We start from the raw sequence: 23,699 nt of genomic DNA on the forward strand, positions 1-23,699 counted from the left end.
CTACTACAGTAACGGCTTCCCAGCTTTTTATACATTGTTTCTTCCCGCTCAAAATAAATGACACACATTTGAATTTCCCGGGCTATGTTAAACCAATCATCATTCAACAGTCTATTATTTACATGAGGTTAATGAATATTCAACAAAAATTTTAATAGAATCCTGGTTAATAATTCAAAAATCTAAATATTTGCAAATTCCAAGATGGTTGTCACCTAATGAAGCTATTACATACCCCAACCCAATGAATATGAATAAAATAATAATATATGATGAAATATTAGATGAGAATAATTTGTTAATTACTAAACAAGATCTGCAACAAAAAGGGACTAACCTAGACTGGATCCAATACTATCAGATCAAATTGAGATACAATAAAGACAAAAATAAACTGGGATTCCAAAAAATAAGTAGCTTGGATAAAATCCTTTTTGGACCAGACAAAAAATTAATTTCCAAGATATATAAGTACCTTTTACAGCAAGAATTAGTGGAGGAAGAAGTACAGTGGTAACCTCAAGATACGATCCCCTCGTCTTACGAACAACTCGTGATACGAACCCGGGGTTCAGAAAAAATTTGCCTCTTCTTACGAACTTTTTTCGTGTTACAAACGCCAAACCCGAACTTCCGGTTTTGGCGTTCGGAGGCTCCTGGGAAGCCGCCCGGCTGTTTTAAAAGGTGACCGCCGGGCTGGGTGGCTTCCCAGCAACCCCCCCAACCCCGAACCCGGAAGTTCGGCAAAAGTTCGGGGTTCGGGAGGTTGCTGGAAGCCCCCCAGCCCGGCTGTCACCTTTTAAAACAGCCGGGGGCTTCCTAGCAGCCTCCGAAGCCGAACCCGGATGTTCGGGTTTGGCGTTGGCTTCGGGGGCTGCTGGGAAGCCCCCCGGCTGTTTTTAAAGGTGACAGCCGGCGACGGGGTTTCTTTCCGGGTTCGGGAGGCCACTTGGGGTTTTGTCTGGGAGGGAGGCAGGAGGTCCGGCGCTGGGGGAGGGAGTCAGTAAGGTCCTCCTGCTCTCCCCCCCCCCAGCGAAAAACACAAAGACAGTCTTCCGCCGCATGACAGGCAGGGCGGAGCAGCCTGGAGCAAAGGAGTCTGAAACCGCCGGCGGCTTCAGCTTCCCATTGCTCCGCGGGCGGCGGCAGACCGCCTTTGTATTTTTGGCTGGGGGGGAAGCAGGAGGCGCAGGATCAGCGGGCGTGGGGCGAGGCAGCAGGTCTGCATCCTGGGCGGGCGGGCGGCGGGCGAGGAGCCGCGGGCGAGCGGGCCAGCAAGGTGCATCCAACTGGGGCTGGCGGCGCCCGACGCAGCGGGGAACATTAGTGCAGGAGGCAGGAGAGGACCGGGCGAAGTGAGGAGAGAACCGCCGCTGTCGCCGCTCGGCCGCGCCTCCTCGCCCGCCGCCCGCCCGCCTGCCAGGATGCAGACCTGCTGCCCTCGCCCTGCGCCTGCCGCCGGCCTGATCCTGCGTCTCTTGCTTCTGGGCTGGCTCCATTCTGTTCCCTGCGGCCCGATTGAGGGGCCGGCGGGAGGAAAGCGAATGCCTCTCTTCGTTGCGCTGCCTGGCTGGCAGCGGAAGATGTAACCGAGCCCACGGGGCCGGGCTCCGTGTCCAGCAGGGAACAGAACGGAGCCTTCACGGCGGCTGCCTGCTGGCTGGTAAGAGGGGGAGCCAAGCCCAGCCCCGTGGCTCAGTTACATCTTCCGCTGCCAGCCAGGCCATGCTGGCGGAAGCACAACAAAGAGAGGCATTCGCTTTCCTCCCGCACGCAGCCGTCTGACCATGGCTCCTCCCGATCTCGGGGAGCTTCTGGCTTTCGTCCTTGTTGCATTCACGAGCTTTCATGCCCAGGAAGCTCTCCGAGATCGGGAAGCTGCCCACGATCAGTTGGCTGCGGGCGGGAGGAAAGCGAATGCCACAGGGCTCGGCTCCCCCCTTGCCAGCCCAGCAGGCAGCCGCCGCGGAAGGCTCCATTCTGTTCCCTGCCGGCCCGATTGAGGGGCCGGCGGGAGGAAAGCGAATGCCTCTCTTTGTTGCGCTGCCTGGCTGGCAGCGGAAGATGTAACCGAGCCCACGGGGCCGGGCTCCGTGGCCGCCAGGGAACAGAACGGAGCCTTCCGTGGCGGCTGCCTGCTGGGCTGGTAAGAGGGGGAGCCGAGCCCAGCCCCGTGGCATTCGCTTTCCTCCCGCCCGCAGCCGACTGACCGTGGGCTCCTTCCCGAGCTCGGAGAGCTTCCTGGGCATGAAAGCTCGCGAATCCAACAAGAACGAAAGCCAGGAAGCTCTCCCTGGCGGAGACCGCCAGCCCGTCAATCGGGCCGGCAGGGAACAGAGCGGAGCCTACATGGTTGTGCTCTGTGACGGGGACCACTGGCCTGCCTAGCGGGCTGGGAGGGAGGCGGAATACGGGAGGAGGAGGAAGAGGAGGAGGAGGGAGGAAGGAGAGAGAGAGAGGGAAGCCGCCTGGCTGTTTTAAAAGGTGACAGCCAGGTGGCAGCGTTTTTTGCAGTTTTTTTTGTTGTTGCACGGATTAATTGACTTTACATTGTTTCCTATGGGAAACAATGTTTCGTCTTACGAACCTTTCGTCTTACGAACCTCCCCCTGGAACCAATTAAGTTCGTATCTTGAGGTACCACTGTAAAGGGTCCCATGATAGCCAAAATTTCAGCTATACTATAAATTTACACGAGTGGGAGAAACTATGGACATCTATAAATTAATGCTATATGTCCCATATAGAGAAAACATATACAAAATGTTTTACAGGTGGCATCTACTGCCTGTTCGATTAGCCAAGATGTACCCTAGACCAGCGTTTCCCACCGGTGTGCCGCGGCACAGTAGTGTGCCGCGAGACACGGTCAGGTTTGCCGCAGAAGTGCTCCAGGTGGGCGGGGCACTGCCAGTGCCGGACCGCCAGTGCCTCCAACCTGGAGCTCCCACTCGCAACTGTCCCCGGCTACTGCCCGATGCAGCTGTTTCCGGCTGGGCCCCAAAGAAGGAAGGCGGGAAAAAGGAGGCGGCGGGGAGGTCCGGCAGTAGGAGTAAAGGGAGCCGCGGCCGCCCCTGCCTCCCCACGGTGCCTCTGGCCAAACGCGCCCCTGCTTCTCTGCCCTGCCCCATTGCCCGTCCGATCCGCCCCACTCCTCCTCCTCCTCCGCCGCCACCTCCTGTATTGGGGTGTGATCCGCCCCCCTCTCCTTCACTGCCGGAGAGAGAATGGAGGGCGCCGTTGTCTTCGCCTCCGCCCGCCGGCTCCCCTCGCCCTCCCAGACGTCCCCAGCGCCCGGCCGTGCGCCGCCTCCCGTTAGCCCGGCCGACCTTTCCCTGCTGCCGTTTTCATGGCCGCTCGCTCGCTTCTCCGGTCAGCAAAGCCATCTGCCCAGGAAGCGCCGCGCCGCGCTTGCTGGCCGGAAAAGCGAGCGATCCGGGAGTCCGGGACTGTGTGGCTTTGCGCCATGAAGAGAAAACGGCAGCAGGGAAAGGTCAGCCGGGCTAATGGGAGGCGGCGCATGGCCGGGCGCTGGGAACGTCTGGGAGGGCGAGGAGGCTGATGGCTGCTGTTGCCTCTTAGCTGCAGAGCCGGCGGCGGAGGCGAAGACAACGGCGCCCTCCATTCTCTCTCCAGCTCTCTCTCTCTCTTTCTTTTTCTCTCTGTTGCCGGCATGGTGAACGAGAGAGAAAGAGAGAGAGAGAAAAAGGAGGGAAGAGAGAAAGAGAAAGAGAGGGAAAGAAAGCAAGAGAGAGAAAGAGAGGGGGGAAGGAGGGAGAGGGAAAGACATGGAGGGAGGGAAGGAGGGAGAGAGAAAGAGCAAAAAAGAGGAAGAAAGAAAGAGGGATGGAGAGAGAGAAAGAAGGGAAGGAAGAGAGAGAAAGAGGGAGGGAGAAATAGAGTGAAATGGAGGAAGAGATTTTTTTTTGTCCAAACTTTTCTTTAGCCCCGCCCCCCGCCCCCCCCTTCAGTGTTCCCCAGAATTTTGAAAATATGAATAATGTGCCGTGGCTCAAAAAGGTTGGGAAACACTGCCCTAGACAATCCCCGAAGTGTTGGACATGTAAATAGGTACATACTATCATATGTGTTAGACGTGTCCACTAGTCAAGAAATTTTGGAAGAAAGTTAAAGATATTATCGAACAAATAATAGGGGGAAAATACCATTAAAACCGGAACTCTTCCTCCTTGGAATAATTAGGCATAAAATTACTAAAAATGACAGACACTTAATACTATATATAAAACAACCGCAACAAGAATCATATATGCCAATACTGGAAGCAGGAGACCCTCCCAACTATGTTTAATTTGATATTAAAGGTCTATGAGGTTGTAGAGATGACTACGCTTGCTCAAGAACTACAGATAAAGATAGCAAGGAATTCCACAATATTTGGGACTGATGGTATATCTGGATAACAAAAAAAATGTATACAAATAATTAAAATCTTGTTTGTAAATACACACTCAAATGAAAATGGAGAAAAATGAACAGAAAAAACAAGATGTTGACAAAACTAAATATAGATGCTTTAATGAACCATAGAACCACAGAATAAATATAGTTGAGATGAAAGGAAACATAATGAAATAGATATTGATAATTTAAGGAGATTAACATGTATTAGTAAGTAGGAATTGAAATGTTGCAAATGAATAAGCTGCAAATAAAAAAATATCCTGCTAAAATATCAACTTTAAGTTCTGACACCAAAGTTACTTAATGTATAAAGCATAATGCTTTATTTTGTTCTGTTTGTATGTATGTATGCTTTCTTTTTGTGTTGTTCTATTTTTATCAATATGAATAAGTAAAAAGATATTTTTTAAAGAAATCACAAAGAAAATATCCTCTGATTACACGTCACCGACTCTCATTCAGTTTCAGCCATTCTGTCAGTCAATCCACACAACATCCACCAGACCTCTGCACCTTCCAAAAAAACCCTCTGTCCCATCTCTGCCGATCTCCCTTCAATCTCACCAAAACTGCAGTTTTCTAATCTTATATTCCTAGCAGAGTGCAGCGGTGTCAAGATTAATCCCTTGCATTCTGCTCTGGTTATTGTCTGCCTATTCCGCCAGTTCTTGATTATTTCGTTGTTTTAAGTCCGTCAGTGCAGTTCCCGCTCTTCTCTCTCTCCTGGCACGATCTCCCTCTGTCAAATCTTGGCAGCAGAAGGGTTTTCTCCCCATAATCCACTAGTATCTATCACTAGCGATCTGTCCACACTGAAACTTCCCACGATCTCCCAATCCACATCTCAGTCGCTTTCCCTGTCTTGTAGCTTCCACTATGGAGTCGAAACGCCAGGTCTCTAGACCGGCTTGTGAGCCAGTCTCTTCACGGTCAGCCCTGGAGATTTTCTCCGATGCCCGGGGGGGTGGGGGCTTGCCTGGCCTCCCCGAGTGCGCTGGAGTTTCCCTTCAGATTTCTGGCCCTACAGGTCTATGATTACCCTCAGCAGCTAAAAAAGCCATGAAAGCCAAAACAGCCCCAGCGCTAACATGTCGTCAAAACCAGAAGTCCCAGGTATCAGATTTTCTATGCGAATGCATTTGGGTTTTCTTTCCTAAATGTAGAATGTTACTTTTTTCACTGTTGATTTTGTTTGTTAGATGGGTTGAATCTGTTGATCCTTCTATATCCCAAGCTTATCTTGTGGAATATTGTTATTCCTGTCTGCAAATTTGATGAGTTCCCCTTCTATTCGCTTGTCTAAATCATTGATGAAGATGAAAAGATCTTGGAAATCCTCCTGTTCTATTCTTTTTTCCATTTTCAGGAGAGTCTTGTGTCTTTCGAGGAAGTGGCTGTGTCTTTCTCTGAGGAGGAATGGTCTATGCTGAATCTTGACCAGAAATCGCTGCATTTGGAAGTCATGCTTGAAAACTATAGGAACGTGGTCTCTCCCGGTAAGAGTTTGCTTGTCACCAATCAAAGTTCAAGAAGTTAGATCAGTGGTTCTCAGCCTTTCTAATGCCACAACCCCTTAATACAGTTTCTCGGGTTGTGGTGACCCACAACCAGGGCCGCCATCAGGAATTTTGGGGCCCCATACAGTCTAAGTGTCTGCCTCCCCTCCCGCCATTTAAAACTACTGCCCCCCAAATCCCGTGCCATGCCCACCATGGCCACACACCCTAGGCAAGCCCTCCCCCTGCCCTCTGAGGTCAAACACACCCTGGCCTAGAGGCTAAGTCCTATGAACAAGGACTAAGAGAACGAGTATGTTTAGCTCAACAAATAGAAAACTGAGGGGAATACAATAGTAGTTTCCCAATATTTAAAGGACTGCCACAGAGCAGATTGCATCTATTTATTCTCCATGCCACCTGAAGGTAGTACAAGAAGCAATGGGCGAAACCTCACCAAGACGAAATGCAATCTGGAAATAAGGAAAAACTTGGGACTGGGCGACATATATATATATAATCCCTTCTTTTTTATTAAAAGAAATTAATAATTTAAAACCAAAATCCATTACTATTAAAACTAAAACAACCAGCAAACTATTAATAAAAACAGGTGAGGGCTGGTGTTTTTTTCTGTTATTATTTAAGTGCTTTTACCATATGCTTTAAATCAAGAGTCACCTCTCTCTGTTTCTCTCTCTTTCCTGTCATTCTGTGCCTCAATCATTTTCTCATTTCTCTTTTTTTCTCCCCTTTTTTCTATCATTTCTCTCTCTCTCTTCCTTCCATTCTTCTCTCTCTTCCTTCCTCTCTCACTCTCTTCCTTCCTCTCTTTCTCTATCTCTCCCCCTCATGCTCTCTCTTTTTCTCACTTTCCCTCTCTTGTTTTTTTTCTCCCTTGCTTTCTCTCTCTCTCACTCTTTCTCTCTTGTTTTCTTTCTCTCACTTTCTCTCTCTTGCTATCTCTTTCTCTCTCCCCTCTTTCTCTCTCTCTCTTTCACTTTCTCTCTATCTTGCTCTGTCGCTCTCACTCTCTCGTTCTCCGGAGGCTGGCGAAAGTGATTCTCAATGTCAGGCGCGTGGGCCAGCGTGTGCTCTCCCCATCCCCTGCCAGCCCAGCCCACCCGGAACATTCAAAGTAAGGGGGGAAAGGGGGAAAAAAAGCCCAGCCGAAGGTTTTCTTACTTTGAATGTTCCGGGTGGGCTGGGCTGGCAGGGGGATGGGGAGAGCGCGCGCCGACCCGCACGCTCGACATTGAGAATCACCTTCGCCGGCCCCCGCTGTGAGAACGCCTGCCCCGCCTCTCCTGCAGCCCCCTCGCTGAGAGCCTGGCGAAGGTGGAAGTGGAGGAGAAAGAGAGGCCGGGCGGGCGGGGGGCAGCAGCGAGTAGCCAGGGCGCGAGGGGGCGGCTCCATGCGCGCCCTTGGAAAAGGGTGCTGGGGGGGCGTTTTGGGGTGCGCTGGCGCAGGCGTGTGCAGCCTACAGCAGGGAACGGTGCTGGGCACAGTGACTGATGTGGGGCGCCAGGGGGCAGGCACACTGGCGGGCCAAAACCGCCCCCCCCCATTTTTCAATTTGGCCAGGCCCCTGACGCCAGTACCAGTAATACTGGCCTATCGGCGGCCCTGCCCACAACCATAACTCTAGTGCCAATTCTCCAACAGAACTTTACGCTGATTGGCAGGAAGGTCAGAGGTACACCTCTACTGTAAATACCTGATTAGTCGGATTCCTAGTTCCAAGACGCCTGAATAGAAGCTTTAGTTCCTAACACCATGGAAAATTTATCTTTTCCCATGATCTTAGGGGACCCTGTGAAATGGTCATTCGAGTAGTTCTGACCACCAGGTTGAGAACTACTGAGTTAGATTATAGTGCTTTTATGTATCCTCTGGAGGTCATGTGAGAGGAGTGTCCTATGAAACCTCCAAAATTGTGGGAGAACAGAACCTTCACACCCAGGTCATGGAAAGGTTTTCTCACAATCCAATTCAAGACAAAGATTTGGTTCAGTGTCACGCAGAGCATCCTAGAGCACAGGTAATCCTTTGGTTATGACAGTTCACTTAGTGACCATTCCAAGTTACTATCAGCCCACCCCCAAGTACTTGAGACCCAGTCCTGAAATAAGAGTGTTGCAGCAGCACCTCCGTTGTTCATACTTATAAATGACAGTAGAGGTGCTGCAATTAAACCCCATATACTAACAGACACATACACAAGCATACCATGTATAAATTAAACGTGCCCAGGGGGAGATGTTTCAATTCCCCCGTGCCTGACGGCAAAGGTGGGTTTTAAGGAGTTTACAGAAGGCAGGAAGAGTAGGGGCAGTTCTAATTTCCGGGGGGAGTTGGTTCCAGAGAGCCGGTGCCGCCACAGAGAAGGCTTTTCCCCTGGGGCCCGCCAACCGACATTGTTTAGTTGACGGGACCCGGAGAAGGCCCACTCTGTGGGACCTAATCGGTCGCTGGGATTCGTGTGGCAGGAGGCGGTCTCGGAGATATTCTGGCCCAATGCCATGAAGGGCTTTAAAGGTCATAACCAACACTTTGAATTGTGACCGGAAATTGATCGGCAGCCAATGCAGACTGCGGAGTGATGGTGAAACATGGGCATATCTAGCTACGCCCATGACTGCTCTCGCAGCTGCGTTCTGCACGATCTGAAGTTTCCGAACACTTTTCAAAGGTAGCCCCATGTAGAGAGCATTACAGTAGTCGAACCTCGAGGTGATGAGGGCATGAGTGACTGTGAGCAATGAGTCCCGGTCCAGATAGGGCTGCAACTGGTGCACCAGGCGAACCTGGGCAAACGCCCCTCTCGCCACAGCTGAGAGATGGTTTTCTAATGTGAGCTGTGGATCGAGGAGGACGCCCAAGTTGCGGACCCTCTCTGAGGGGGTCAGTAATTCCCCCCCCCCCCCGGGTAATGGACGGACAGATGGGATTGTCCTTGGGAGGCAAAACCCACAGCCACTCCGTCTTATCCGGGTTGAGCTTGAGTCTGTTGACACCCATCCAGGCCCCAACAGCCTCCAGGCACCGGCACATCACTTCCACCGCTTCGTTGACTGGGCATGGGGTGGAGATGTAAAGCTGGGTATCATCGGCATATTGATGATACCTCACCCCATGTCCTTGGATGATCTCACCCAGCGGTTTCATGTAGATGTTAAATAGCAAGGGGGAGAGGACCGACCCCTGAGGCACCCCACAAGGGAGAGACCTCGGAGCCGACCTCTGACCCCCCACTAACACCGACTGCGACCGGCCAGAGAGGTAGGAGGAGAACCACTGGAGAACAGTGCCTCCCACCCCCAACCCCTCCAACCAGTGCAGAAGGATACCATGGTCGATGGTATCGAAAGCCACTGAGAGATTGAGGAGCACCAGGACAGAGGATAAACCCCTGTCCCGGGCCCGCCAGAGATCATCCATCAACGCGACCAAAGCGGTTTCCGTGCGGTAACTGGGCCTGAAACCCGACTGCTGGGGACCTAGATAATCGGCTTCTTCCAAGGACCGTTGGAGCTGGAGTGCCACCACCTTCTCAACAACCTTCCCCATAAAGGGAAGGTTGGAGACTGGACGATAGTTATTAAGTACGGCTGGGTCCAGGGAAGGCTTCTTGAGGAGGGGGCGCACGAGCGCTTCTTTATAGAATGTTGGAAAATCTCCTCTCCCCAAGGAAGCATTGGTAATCTCCTGGGCCCAGCTCCGTGTCACCTCCCTGCTGGCCGAGACCAACCAGGAGGGACACGGATCCAGTAGACAGATGGCGGAACTCAAAGCTCCAATGGCCTTGTCCACTTCATCAGGTGTCACCAGATCAAACTCTTCCCAGACAGGTGGACAAGTACGTGCCCCAGTCACCTCGACTGACTCATTGTCAGTCGACTCTGTTTTACAATTGGAGTCGAGGTCGGCCCGGATCTGAGCGACTTTATCAGCGAAAAACGTGTTAAAATCCTCGGCACTACTCTGCAAGGGCTCCCCAACCCCCCCTGGTTAAGAAGGGAGCGGGTCACCCTAAACAGAGCGGCCGGGCGGGATTCCGCTGATGCAATCAAGGCGGCATGGTACGCGCATCTTGCCGCCTTGAGCGCCACTTTGTAAGTCTTAATAAAAGCTCCACCTTTTCTATCCCATGCATGATTTTATACACTTCGATCAAGTCACCCCTTAAACACCGTGTTTCAAGGCTGAAGAGACCAAGGCATTGCAACCTGGTTTCATAAGGGAGATGCTCCAGTCCCTTGATCATTCTTGTTGCCCTTTTTTGCACCTTTTCCAGTTCTATTATATCCTTCTTGAGGTGCGGTAACCAGAACTGTACACAGTACTCCAAATTAAACTCTTCCCAGACAGATGGACAAGGACGGGGCCCAGTCACCTCGACTGACTCATTGTCAGTCGACACTGCTATCCAATCGGAGTCAAGGTCCATCCGGATCCGAGGGATTTTATCCACGAAAAACGTATTAAACTCCTCGGCACTGCTCTGCAAGTGCTCCGCAACTCCCCCCTGGTTAAGTAGGGAGCGGGTCACCCTAAACAGAGCAGCCGGGCGGGATTCCACTGATGCAATCAAGGCGGCATGATGCATGCATTTTGCCGCCTTGAGTGCCACTTTGTAAGCCTTAACATAAGCTCTTACAAGTGTTAGGTCAGATTCAGATTTACTTTTCCTCCACCGCTTCTCTAGATGTCTCTTCTGACGTTTTAACTCCCAGAGTTCCTCGGTGAACAAAGGAGCCCTCTGAGGTCTAGCGCCATGGAGAGGTCGCAACGGTGCAATTCGGTCAAGAGCCTCCGTTGCAGCCCTGTTCCAGGCCATAGCAAGAGATTCTGCCAAGCTGTGGACGAGTGACTCTGGTAAAACCCCAAGCGCCCTCTGAAAGCCCTCTGGGTCTATCAGGTGTTTGGGGTGGAACCATCTAATCTATTCCGCCTCCCTGCAGGGGAGGATTGGAGCCAGGAAGTCAAGCCCTAGCAGAAAATGGTCTGACCATGACAAAGGCAACACATCTAAGCCCCTTAGTCTCAGACCATTACTCAAATGCTCCAAGAGAAATATCATGTCGGGTGCATGTCCCACCTCGTGAGTCGGATCTTGAACTACTTGAGTCAGGTCCATGGCTGTCATGGTGGCCATGAACTCCTGTGCTAACCCGGAGGACCTGCCGAGTGACAGTAGATTGAAGTCCCCCAAGACAATAAGTCCGGGGAACTTCACCACCAACCCGGCCACCTCCTCGAGCAGCACAGGCAGGGCTGTTGATATGCTGCTGGGAGGCAGGTACGTAAGCAACAAGCCCACCTGAACTCCTAAGTCCAACTTCACAAGGAGGGAACCCGCAATCTCAGGAGCAATGAGTCTACATAGGCAATAAGTCTCCCTGGCTATAATAGCCACTCCTCCCCCCCTTCTCTGGGGTCACTCCTCCCTCCGGGCCCAGCCAGTTTCAATCACACATACCAGGTCAGCCTACTCATCCAGGATCAAATCTCAGATGAGGAGAGCTTTATTAACCACCGACCTGGCATTGAGTAGCAGCAGCTTGAGCCCAGGGCCCGGATTACACTCATCACCAGTACCCTGAATTGAGCTCACGGGACCAGAACAAGAGATCGCTTTCAAGCAGCTATCCCTTCTTCTCCCAGAACAGCTCACCCTGTAACTTCTGCCATATCTGCCTCTCGCCAGAAAAAACGGAATATTCTGGCCCTCGACCACCCTAGAGATAGACACCCCCATCCCTCTTGCCTCTCCATCGCCAGGTGGACTGTACTCATTCATACTATTTCCGTTTGCCTCATACATAACATCCCACCCACCCCAATCATTCATTCCATACATACCTTCCCACCCATCCCAAAGATCCATCATTAAAAACCCTCCCTAATACAATAATTACTAAAATCTGCATAAAATACAGTCCCATTAATAATTAATACTAAAATGCCAAATTACTCTTAATACTAAAATACCAATTCCTCTAGATTATTCTCTAAATTTAGTAGTAATAAATTATTAATTATTAAATATTATTAAAAATTATAAAGTGCTAAAAAGTGCTAAAAATATAGGAGGTAATTAAGTTCATTAGTCAATCAAGTCAGCAATAAAACACCAAGTTCTAAAAAGGGTAAGTTCTAGAAAAAGTTCAGTGTTCAGGGGGGAAGTGTCTAAGTCCGGGGCTTAATAACTCTGTTATGGTTTTATTGTTTTAGATTGTACATTTGACTTCTTTTTTTGTTGTGTATTTTATATTGTTGTAAGCCCCCCCTGCATCCTTCAGGATTGGATGGCATAGAAGTCAAATTATATATACAGTACATATATACATATATACATACATACATACATACATACATACATACATACATATATACCCTGTTTCCCCGATAGTAAGACACCCCCGATTGTAAGACGGATCGGGGGTTTCAGGGGGGTCGGCTAATATAAGCCGTACCCCAAAAGTAAGACATATGTCTTACTTTCGGGGAAACACGGGGGTATTGCCGCCTCCCTCTCATCTAGCTGTGTGCCGCCTCCTGCCCACATCCGCACCGTCCCCCTCTCCATACGTCGCCGCGTCTGCCACCTCCCTCTGATCTTAATGAGCGCCGCCTCCTGCCCACTTCCGCGCTGCCCCCCTCTCCATACGTCGCCGCGTCTGCCACCTCCCTCTGATCTTAATGAGCGCCGCCTCCTGCCCACTTCCGCGCCGCCCCCCTCTCCATACGTCACCGCGCCGTCCCCTGCACTTGTCACTGCCGCCTCCTGCTTAAAATACGGTAATGCACACAGTATTAATCATACATCAGTAAAACATACACACTGGCATACTGGGGTATCATCTGCTGTTTTGTGGTGAATACAATACTGTTCAGGTTGTTAATAAATGTTAATTTTATGGTTAAAACAAAAAATTTGACAATTGTTTTTCCAATATAAGACATACCCCGAAAGTAAGACATAGTGGGGCTTTTGGGGATAAAAAGAAAGTAAGACACTGTCTTACTTTCGGGGAAACACGGTATATATATATATACAGTGATACCTTGTCTTACAAACTTAATTGGTTCCGGGACGAGGTTCTTAAGGTGAAAAGTTTGTAAGACGAAACAATGTTTCCCATAGGAATCAATGGAAAAGCGATTAATGCGTGCAAGCCCAAAATTCACCCCTTTTGCCAGCCGAAGCGCCCGTTTTTGTGCTGCTGGGATTCCCCTGAGGTTCCCCTCCATAGGAAACCCCACCTCCAGACTTCTGGGTTTTTGCGATGCTGCAGGGGAATCCCAGCATCGCAAAAACAAGCGCTTCGCTGGCAACGGAAGTCCAGAGGTGGGGTTTCCCATGGAGGGGAGCCTCAGGGGGGGAATCCCAGCAGTGCAAAAACGGGTGCTTTGCTGGCAACGGAAGTCCGGAGGTGGGGCATCCCAGTGGCGGCAGTGGGTTTGTAAGGTGAAAATAGTTTGTAAGAAGAGGCAAAAAAATCTTAAACCCCGGGTTTGTATCTTGAAAAGTTTGTATGATGAGGCGTTTGTAAGATGAGGTATCACTGTACATACATGCATGCATGCATGCATACATACATACATATATATATGCATTAAGGAAAAAAAAAAAAACCTCCTCCCTTTTCCAACACTTCAAAACTACAGGACATGAAATTGATTTTGACAGTACTAAATTAATTTCCAAAACAGAACACTACAGCAAAAGAATAATAATGGAAGCCATCAAGATAGAAAAACATCCCCAAAATATGAACAAGCGGGATGATACCTCTCGCCTACCAGACATCTGGAAACCAGCCCTCAAATGTAACCCAGCCATAAAAACAGAAACTAGACTCAGAACACATATTGCAAAACAATCAAGTAGCCTGCAAGCTCCAACTACTCAGGATATCACGCCTAATCAACAACCATTAACTAATCAGCATACTTCAGCTACATCAACGACCCCAGATGTTTCCCCACTGACTCACCAGAAAGTTTCTACACAGCAGGCAATTGCTGAGCCATCAAACCACACCCAGCCACCAGTATTTATAGAAGGAAGGCAGCTTAGGTCTCGCAGTGTTCGTCTTAGAACAAGGACAGAAACACCAGCCTGAAGATGATGAGTGGGACCTCATCGAAACGTTGACAGAAATTTCCAAATCCTACACGGGAAGAAACCCGAATATACCAAGACCGTTTTGCACTGCTGGGATTCCCTTGAGGCTCCCCTCCATGGGAAACCCCACCTCCGACTTCTGTGTTTTTGTGATGCTGCAGGGGAATCCCAGCATTGCAAAAGTGAGCGCTTTGCTGGCAATGGAAGTGCGGAGGTGGGGTTTCCCATGGAGGGGAGCCTCAGGGGAATCCCAGCAGCACAAAAATGGGTGCTTCTCTGGCAACGGAAGTCTGGAGGCAGGGCATCCTAACAGCGGCGGTGGGTTTGTAAGGTGAAAATAGTTTGTAAGAAGAGGCAAAAAAATCAAACCCAGAGTTTGTATCTCGAAAAGTTTGTATGACGAGGCGTTTGTAAGACGAGGTATCACTGTATATATATCATGTCGGATCACCCTGGTATATTGAAGGAATGTCCTTTTTGCCTCTAGTCCCAACCCAGGACCATTTCAAGGCAGTTAATTTATTTAGAGCCGACAACTATATTCTGTATGTGTTAAATGTTTTTTTTTAGCTGGAATTTTAAAATTAAGGGAGACTAGGATGGTCCCATTTCGGCCTTGTTCTGGAAGGGATCAGGTCTGATAGCTCAACTGCTAATTCTCTGCCTTACAAGGCAGAGTCCACCAGATCAAATCCCAGTAAGGAAGGGTGTGGTTAGCTGATGAGGCCAGAACATATAACATATATATATATATATATGTTAAATGGTACCATCCTAGTCTCCCTTAATTTTAAAATTTCAGCTAAAAACATTTGATACACACACACACACACACACACATATATATATATATATAAGCTTTAATGACTCTTGAATATAGAAATCATCATGTCTATATCACACCACTGTAAGCATGCAAACATATAACCTAATGGAATTTTGGAGAAATTCAGAAGAAAATTCACTTGACTTTCTACACTTTGATTTTTTTGTCTAACCTTGTAATCATTTTCATTTCCTTTTCCGTTTGAAGGTAATGATGAGCAGGAAAATCAAGATTCCCAAGAACTATTCCAGGTGATCAATGCTAATGTTGGAACAGAGAAGTTTGGAATTCGAATGGAATTTGAAAGCCCTGAGAGAAACCAGTCAAAGAATTTGAATCAGAAAAGCTCATCTTCCACTGATGCTCCAATGCAAGACATTCTTTCCCAAGAAGAGAAAATAAGGAAAAATAATATTGGGGAAAGTGTCAAACTAATCAAAGTTAAATTGAAAGTAAATGAAAACTATCTAACACAAACCAAAGTTGAAGATTCTATAAGACTCAACGGACAAAATTACAATGAGACATCCATTCTTTCTCTTGGAAATAACTACCTTACATCTCAAAAAGTGATTGACACAAAAGAGAAGCCTTATAAATGTTTGGAATGTACAAAATGTTTTAGAAAAAGCAGGCAACTTATTTCCCATAAGATGATCCACACAGGGGAGAAGCCATGTAAATGCATGGAGTGTGGAAAGACCTTTGCGAAAAACAGTGCACTTACTTCCCATAAAAGGATCCACACAGGGGAGAAGCCATATAAATGCATGGAGTGTGGAAAGAACTTTGCTCATAGCAGTGCACTTACTTCCCATAAAAGGATCCACACAGGGGAGAAGCCGTATAAATGCATGGAATGTGGAAAGACCTTTACTCGGAACAATTCACTTACTTTGCATAAAAGGATCCACACAGGGGAGAAGCCATATAAATGCATGGAATGTGGAAAGACCTTTGCTAGAATAAGTGTTCTTATTACTCATAAAAGGATCCACACAGGGGAGAAGCCATATAAATGCATGGAGTGTGGAAAGACCTTTGCTAATAACAGTGCACTTACTTCCCATGAAAGGATGCACACAGGAGAGAAGCCATATAAATGCATGGAGTGTGGCAAGACCTTTGCTAATAACAGTGCACTTAGTTCCCATGAAAGGGTGCACACAGGAGAGAATCCATATAAATGCATTGAGTGTGGAAAGAACTTTGCTAATAACAGTGCACTTACTTCCCATAAAAGGATCCACACAGGGGAGAAGCCATATAAATGCATGGAGTGTGGAAAGAACTTTGCTCATAGCAGTACATTTACTTCCCATAAAAGGATCCACACAGGGGAGAAGCCGTATAAATGCATGGAATGTGGAAAGACCTTTGCTAATAACAGTGCACTTACTTCCCATGAAAGGATACACACAGGAGAGAAGCCGTATAAATGCATGGAGTGTGGAAAGACCTTTACTCATAGCAGTTCACTTACTTTCCATAAATGGATCCACACAGGGGAGAAGCCGTATAAATGCATGGAATGTGGAAAGACCTTTACTCAGAGCAATTCACTTACTTTACATAAAAGGATCCACACAGGGGAGAAGCCGTATAAATGCATGGAATGTGGAAAGACCTTTGCTACAATAAGTCAGCTTATTACTCATAAAAGGATCCACACAGGGGAGAAGCCATATAAATGCATGGAGTGTGGAAAGACCTTTGCTAAAAGAAGTCATCTTATTTCCCATAAGATGATCCATACAGGGGAGAATCCATATAAATGCATGGAGTGTGGAAAGACCTTTGCTAATAACAGTTCACTTACTTACCATAAGATGATCCATACAGGGGAGAAGCCATATAAATGCATGGAGTGTGGAAAGACCTTTCCTAATAACAGTGCACTTACTTACCATAAAAGGATCCACACAGGGGAGAAGCCATATAAATGCATGGAGTGTGAAAAGACCTTTACTCAGAGCAATTCACTTACTGTACATAAAAGGATCCACACAGGGGAGAAGCCGTATAAATGCATAGAATGTGGAAAGACCTTTGCTCGAAGAAGTCTACTTAGTATTCATAAAAGGATCCACACAGGGAAGAAACCATATAAATGCATGGAGTGTGGAAAGACCTTTACTCAGAGCAATTCACTTACTTTCCATAAAAGGGTCCACACAAGGGAGAAGCCGTATAAATGCATGGAATGTGGAAAGACCTTTGCTCAAATAATTCATCTTATTACTCATAAAAGGATCCACACAGGGGAGAAGCCGTATAAATGCATGGAGTGTGGAAAGACCTTTGCTCATAACAGTGCACTTACTTCCCATAAAAGGATGCATACAGGAGAGAAGCCGTATAAATGCATGGAATGTGGAAAGACCTTTGCTAGAAAAAGTCATCTTATTACTCATAAAAGGATCCACACAGGGGAGAAGCCGTATAAATGCATGGAGTGTGGAAAGACCTTTGCTCATAACAGTGCACTTACTTCCCATAAAGGGATGCACACAGGAGAGAATCCATATAAATGCATGGAGTGTGGAAAGACCTTTGCTCATAACAGTGCACTTACTTCCCATAAAAGGATGCATACAGGAGAGAAGCCGTATAAATGCATGGAATGTGGAAAGACCTTTGCTAGAAAAAGTCATCTTATTACTCATAAAAGGATCCACACAGGAGAGAAGCCGTATTAATTCCATGGAGTGTGGAAAGACCTTTGCTCATAACAGTGCACTTACTTCCCATAAAAGGATGCACATAGGAGAGAAGCCATATAAATGCATGGAGTGTGGAAAGACCTTTGCTTATAGCAGTGTACTTAATTCCCATAAGATGATCCACACAGGGGAGAAACCACATAAATGCATGGAGTGTGGAAAGACCTTTGCTCGGAATGATAATTTATTTTCTCATAAAAGGATCCATGCTCGGGAGAAACTATATAACAATAGCTATTCCACTTAGATTTATATATTAGTCCACAATTCTTTACCACTCTATCTCTGAGCAGTTTACAAATTCAGTATATTGTTCCCAGCAATCTGGATCCTCATTTTAGCAACCTCAGAAGGATAAAAGGCTGAATCAACTGGTAAAAGTAATCTATAGGAGTTTAAGATGTTTTCAGTAAAATGTCAAATTGAAACTTTTCAATTTACATTATTTAAAAATACTCCATCCATTTTCTTGCTGAAACATTTTACTCATCCAGAATTTGCACATCTTTCTCAAAGAAATAGTTGTGATTTTAACTTTGTAAAGCCACTGCCTTTTTAAAGCTATTCCATAAAGCTTTTTAATGTTCCCAGATGCAAATGGGCTTATTATGAAAAATAAAACAAACCCCACACTGGAAATATTTTCTTTTTCTAGGTGGCAACCAGGTTACATCCCATTTTTAAATTACAAATAACAAATTGACTGCTCTTCAGCATTATATAATTAACAGATTAAAAACAATCCCTCAGTGAAGAGCAACACTGTTAGCAAAATAATTTGAGATAGAACGGACCTATTAAGGACTCTCTTGGGGGATTCACCTAGACACCACCACCCCATTAATCCATCTAGGAATTATGCCAGTTGGATTATTTGGTGAAGGAGGAGATCAAAATGGATCCCTTCCAAAGCTCTGTGGTTATCTTGGTATCTGCCGGATCTCAGCCTCCATCTACCTCCACATTTCCTTTCCCCAAGATCCCTCCCATTCCTTCAATACTCCATAGTGCCCACCTGCCCCGTCCTAGGCAAACTACCATCTGGGACTCAGACCCCTCCCCACCTTCTTTAGGAATAGCCGGTTCCCTTGGCTGGAAAGCAGCCAGCCACCTGCAGGCAGATCCTGGTCTGTGGGTGGGGGTCTCCCTCTGCATTTCCCCAAATCCCCCTCTCAGGAAGGATCTTGGCATGGGTTGTCAGGGCTCTGGAAACAGTTCCAGGTGTCACCTGAAGTAACCGACTTGGTCTTCTGTTCTGGGTCCTTCTGTACCTCTCATTTCCCTCCCTCTCCTGCACCATGACGGACTTTTATCCTATGGAGATTGAGATCCAATGTCTGAAGAACCGGTGGACAGAGAAGGACAGTGTGCCTTTGGGTAGGACTCCAGAACGGAGACAACCTACCAGTTCCAGGTGATGCTGGAGACCCAGACCACTTGCCAGGTGGGGCATGCCAGCTTGAAGGCCCCCATCACCATCCAGTGGCGTAATCCCTCCTCTCCATCCCCTCCTCTGGGGACTCAATCCTGCCCTGAAAAGAGGGAGAGACCCTCCTAAAGGGAAGAGCCAGAATGGACCCTCCTGGGGGAAGATGGGCATCCTGCTCAGGCGAGGCTCCTTCTCCTTCCCCAGAGCCCAATTCTTCCAACTCTGCCAGGAACAAACTGGATGTGGATAATGGGGACCGTGATAGGAGTGGCCTACTTATCTGTGGGGCTCTTCTACCTGAAGAACAAGAAAGGTGGGTCTGGGGGGCTGGAGGAGAGGTTGTGGTGAGGGAACCATCTAGGGGAGGCCTCTCACCAACCGCTGAAAAATGAAACTGAAGGTGGGAGGCTGGGGAGAGGGAGAGAATGACAGCCTGGACCTTCTGCATGGCATAGAACTGTGATTCTGAAAAGTAATTAAATTTGCATCCTCAATGTAGAACTGAGACCTGAGTCAGTCGATATCTATGCAGAAACATCACATTATTCTGTCAAAGGCTTCATGATATGAGTGAATTGTCACATCTAGATCAATGCATAGAATGTCTGAAGGATGAACAATTTATGTTCCACAAAAGGAGCCAGAAGCGCCCCAACAGATTTAAACTTAATATTAACCGCTCCAAACTTGACTGTAAAAAATATGACTTCAGTAACCGAGTTGTCGAAGCGTGGAACTCATTACCGGACTCCATAGTGTCATCCCCAAACCCCCAAACTTTACCCTTAGATTATCTACAGTTGACCTATCCAGATTCCTAAGAGGTCAGTAAGGGGCGAGTACAAGTGCCTTCCGTCTCCTGTTCTATTAGAAACATAGAAACATAGAAGTCTGACGGCAGAAAAAGACCCCATGGTCCATCTAGTCTGCCCTTATACTATTTTCTGTATTTTATCTTAGGATGGATATATGTTTATCCCAGGCATGTTTAAATTCAGTTACTGTGGATTTATCTACCACGTCTGCTGGAAGTTTGTTCCAAGGATCTACTACTCTTTCAGTAAAATAATATTTTCTCATGTTGCTTTTGATCTTTCCCCCAACTAACCTCAGATTGTGTCCCCTTGTTCTTGTGTTCACTTTCCTATTAAAAACACTTCCCTCCTGGACCTTATTTAACCCTTTAATATATTTAAATGTTTCGATCATGTCCCCCCTTTTCCTTCTGTCCTCCAGACTATACAGATTGAGTTCATTAAGTCTTTCCTGATATGTTTTATACTTAAGACCTTCCACCATTCTTGTAGCCCGTCTTTGGACCCGTTCAATTTTGTCAATATCTTTTTGTAGGTGAGGTCTCCAGAACTGAACACAGTATTCCAAATGTGGTCTCACCAGCATTCTATATAGCGGGATCATAATCTCCCTCTTCCTGCTTGTTATACCTCTAGCTATGCAGCCAAGCATCCTACTTGCTTTCCCTACTGCCTGACTGCACTGTTCACCCGTTTTGAGACTGTCAGAAATCACTACGCCTAAATCCTTTTCTTTTGAAGTATTTGCTAACACAGAACTGCCAATACAATAGTCAGATTGAGGATTCCTTTTCCCCAAGTGCATTATTTTACATTTGGAAACATTAAACTGCAGTTTCCATTGCTTTGACCATTTATCTAGTAAAGCTAAATCATTTACCATATTGCCGACGCCTCCAGGAATATCAACCCTATTGCACACTTTAGAGTCATCGGCAAATAGGCAAACCTTCCCTACCAGACCTTCCCCTATGTCACTCACAAACATATTAAAAAGAATAGGACCCAGAACAGACCCTTGTGGCACACCGCTTGTAACCTGACTCTGCTCAGAATACTCGCCATTCACAACAACCCTCTGGTGTCTATGCTTCAGCCAGCTGCAAATCCATTGAACTATCCAGGGATTAAGTCCAATCTTCACTAATTTATCTATCAGCTCTTTATGTGGAACCGTATCAAAGGCTTTGCTGAAGTCCAGGTAGGCAATATCCACGGCACCACCTTCATCCAACACCTTTGTGACATAGTCAAAGAAATCAATGAGATTAGTCTGACATGATTTGCCTTCAGTAAAGCCATGCTGATTTGGGTCCAATAATTTATTGTTTTTTAGGTGCTGATTTATCCTCTTTTTCAGTAGAGTCTCCATCATTTTAACGACAACTGATGTCAAGCTAACTGGCCTGTAGTTACCAGCTTCTTCTCTACTGCCCTTCTTGTGGATAGGCACAACACTTGCCATTCTCCAATCCTCAGGAACATCTCCTGTTAACAAGGATTGGTTAAACAAATCAGTCAGGGGGGTAGCAATGACAGATCTGAGTTCTTTAAGAACTCTGGGGTGGATGCCATCTGGACCCATTGCCTTATTTATCTTTAATCTTTCAAGTTCTTCTAAGACATCGGCTTCTAAGATCACTGGAGCTGAATCCGTACAGTTGGAGGCAATGCTATATCCCTCTATACTATTATTTTGTAAGGTGTCTTTTGAGAAAACTGAACAGAAGTAGCTATTGAAATGGTCAGCGATCTCCTTATTCCCATTAATGCATGTATTTTTCCCGGCACTAAGCTTCGTGATGCCGCAGTTTTTCTTCTTCTTATCACTAATATATCTGAAGAAGGTTTTATCCCCCTTCTTTAGAGATTTGGCAATTTCTTCCTCTTTTGAGGCTTTAGCAGCATATATTATCTGTTTCGCCTCCTTCTGTCTCATTTTATACACCTCCCTATCAGCTATACTTCCAGACTCTTTATACCTCCTATAGGCAGCCTTTTTTTCATTGACTATAGTCCTTACATCATTGCTAAACCATAGCGGTTTCTTCTTCCTTTTACCTTTAGTTATTTGTCTTACATACAGTCCAGTGGCTTTTAAGATGGCCTTTTTAAATACAGTCCACTGGGTGCTCGCTCCTGCCATTTTATCCCTCCCCTTTAATTCATTATCTAAATATTCCCCCATTGCATTAAAATTTGTTTTTCTGAAATCCAATACTTTGGTTGCATTATAGGATTGCTCACAATGAGTTTTTACATCAAACCACAAACATAGATGGTCACTGCAACCTAAATTTTCTCCCACCTTGACATCTGAAACCCAATTCCCATTCGTAAAAACTAAATCTAGAATATTCTCCCCTCTAGTTGGTGTCTTAACCAGCTGTGCCAGAGCTGCTCCTGTAAAGGCCTCTACTATATTCTTACTTTTGCATGTAAGGGCACTGGGGATATTCCAGTCAACATCAGGCATGTTGAAATCACCCATAACCACAATATCTCCCTTTACTGCCATTTGGGTAATTTCATCCACCATCTTGTTGTCATATTCCTCAGATTGCCCTGGAGGCCTATAGATCACCCCAATTCTAATGACAGAACCGTCTTTATTTTGCATGCAAATCCAGAGGGTCTCTAGATCTTGACATGTATTTTGAATTAGTGTTGTTTTTAGAGTTTCTTTAACATAAATGGCTACTCCACCTCCCCTTCTCTCTATTCTATCCTTCCTATACAGTGTATATCCTGGTATGGATATTTCCCATTCATTAGAATCCTTAAACCATGTCTGTTATGGCAACCAGGTCCAAATTATCTCTAGATATTATGGCCATTAATTCACAGAGCTTGTTGCTCAAGCTTCGAGCATTCGTGCACATTACACGAAGAACATTATTTTCATTATTAGTTTGCCCCTTATCATCAACAACTACATCTATTTTATTTGCAGCTCCCTTTTCATAAGCTTCCAAAAACTGCTTTATCCTCATTGGTCGGGGACAGAAATCACCCACATCAGTTACATCTCTGTCCCCTTTACCTAGTTTAAATGCCTGTCCAAAAAAGTTCTGAATTCCTCACCGAGTACCTGGGTACCTCTGTATGATGGATGCAAACCATCCCTCTTAAACAACTCCCTATTAGACCACCTACTGACATCATGACTTACATAGCCAAAACCTTCAGCTTTACACCACTGCTTTAACCACACATTAAACTCTATGATACACGTTGTTTTATCCTCTTGGCCACAAACCGGTAACACCTCTGAGAAAGTCACTGAATCTGCTATTTTACCCAGCTCCACACTTAGACATTGAAAATCTCTTTTTACTACATTGACATTTCTCTGGGACAAATCATTTGTGCCAAGATGCACCACCACATCAATGTTATTACCTTTACTCACAGCCTTGACAATGTTTGTAATCCTCCTCCTGTCCCTGCTGGCAGTGGCCCCTGGGAGACACCTCAGCACCTTCACCACGTCCTTACTCTGTCCCAAATCAACACCTCTAACAGTCGAATCACCCACAAGAAAATGTGTCCTCTTTATATTTCTACTAACTGCACTTGATGGTTTGGTGACATTTACAACAACTTCCCCTTTGAATATCCCCTCATTCTCTGCCTGAGGGGCCTTGCTAATATCTCCAACATCCTTACTATTTAAATCCGCAAGAACAGTATAGGAATTCGATAAAGAGAGACCAAAATTACTATGTTTTTGCTCAACTGCACGCAATCTTCCTGAACCGACAGTTGTCCACACAGCCCTCCTCCTCGGGTGGCGCTGTGGAAGTGGAGGCTGGACACATGGCTGCATTACAGCACGTGGCTGGGACAAT

At 46.6% G+C, this 23,699-nt stretch overlaps 1 pseudogene; it reads left to right on the forward strand.

Moving 5' to 3' along the window:
* Nucleotides 1–23,699, forward strand: part of LOC139160359 (zinc finger protein 721-like) — a 41,349-nt pseudogene that overhangs the window by 8,563 nt on the left and 9,087 nt on the right.

This window comes from Erythrolamprus reginae, chromosome 2, assembly GCF_031021105.1.
Source record: "Erythrolamprus reginae isolate rEryReg1 chromosome 2, rEryReg1.hap1, whole genome shotgun sequence".
Taxonomy (NCBI): domain Eukaryota; kingdom Metazoa; phylum Chordata; class Lepidosauria; order Squamata; family Dipsadidae; genus Erythrolamprus; species Erythrolamprus reginae.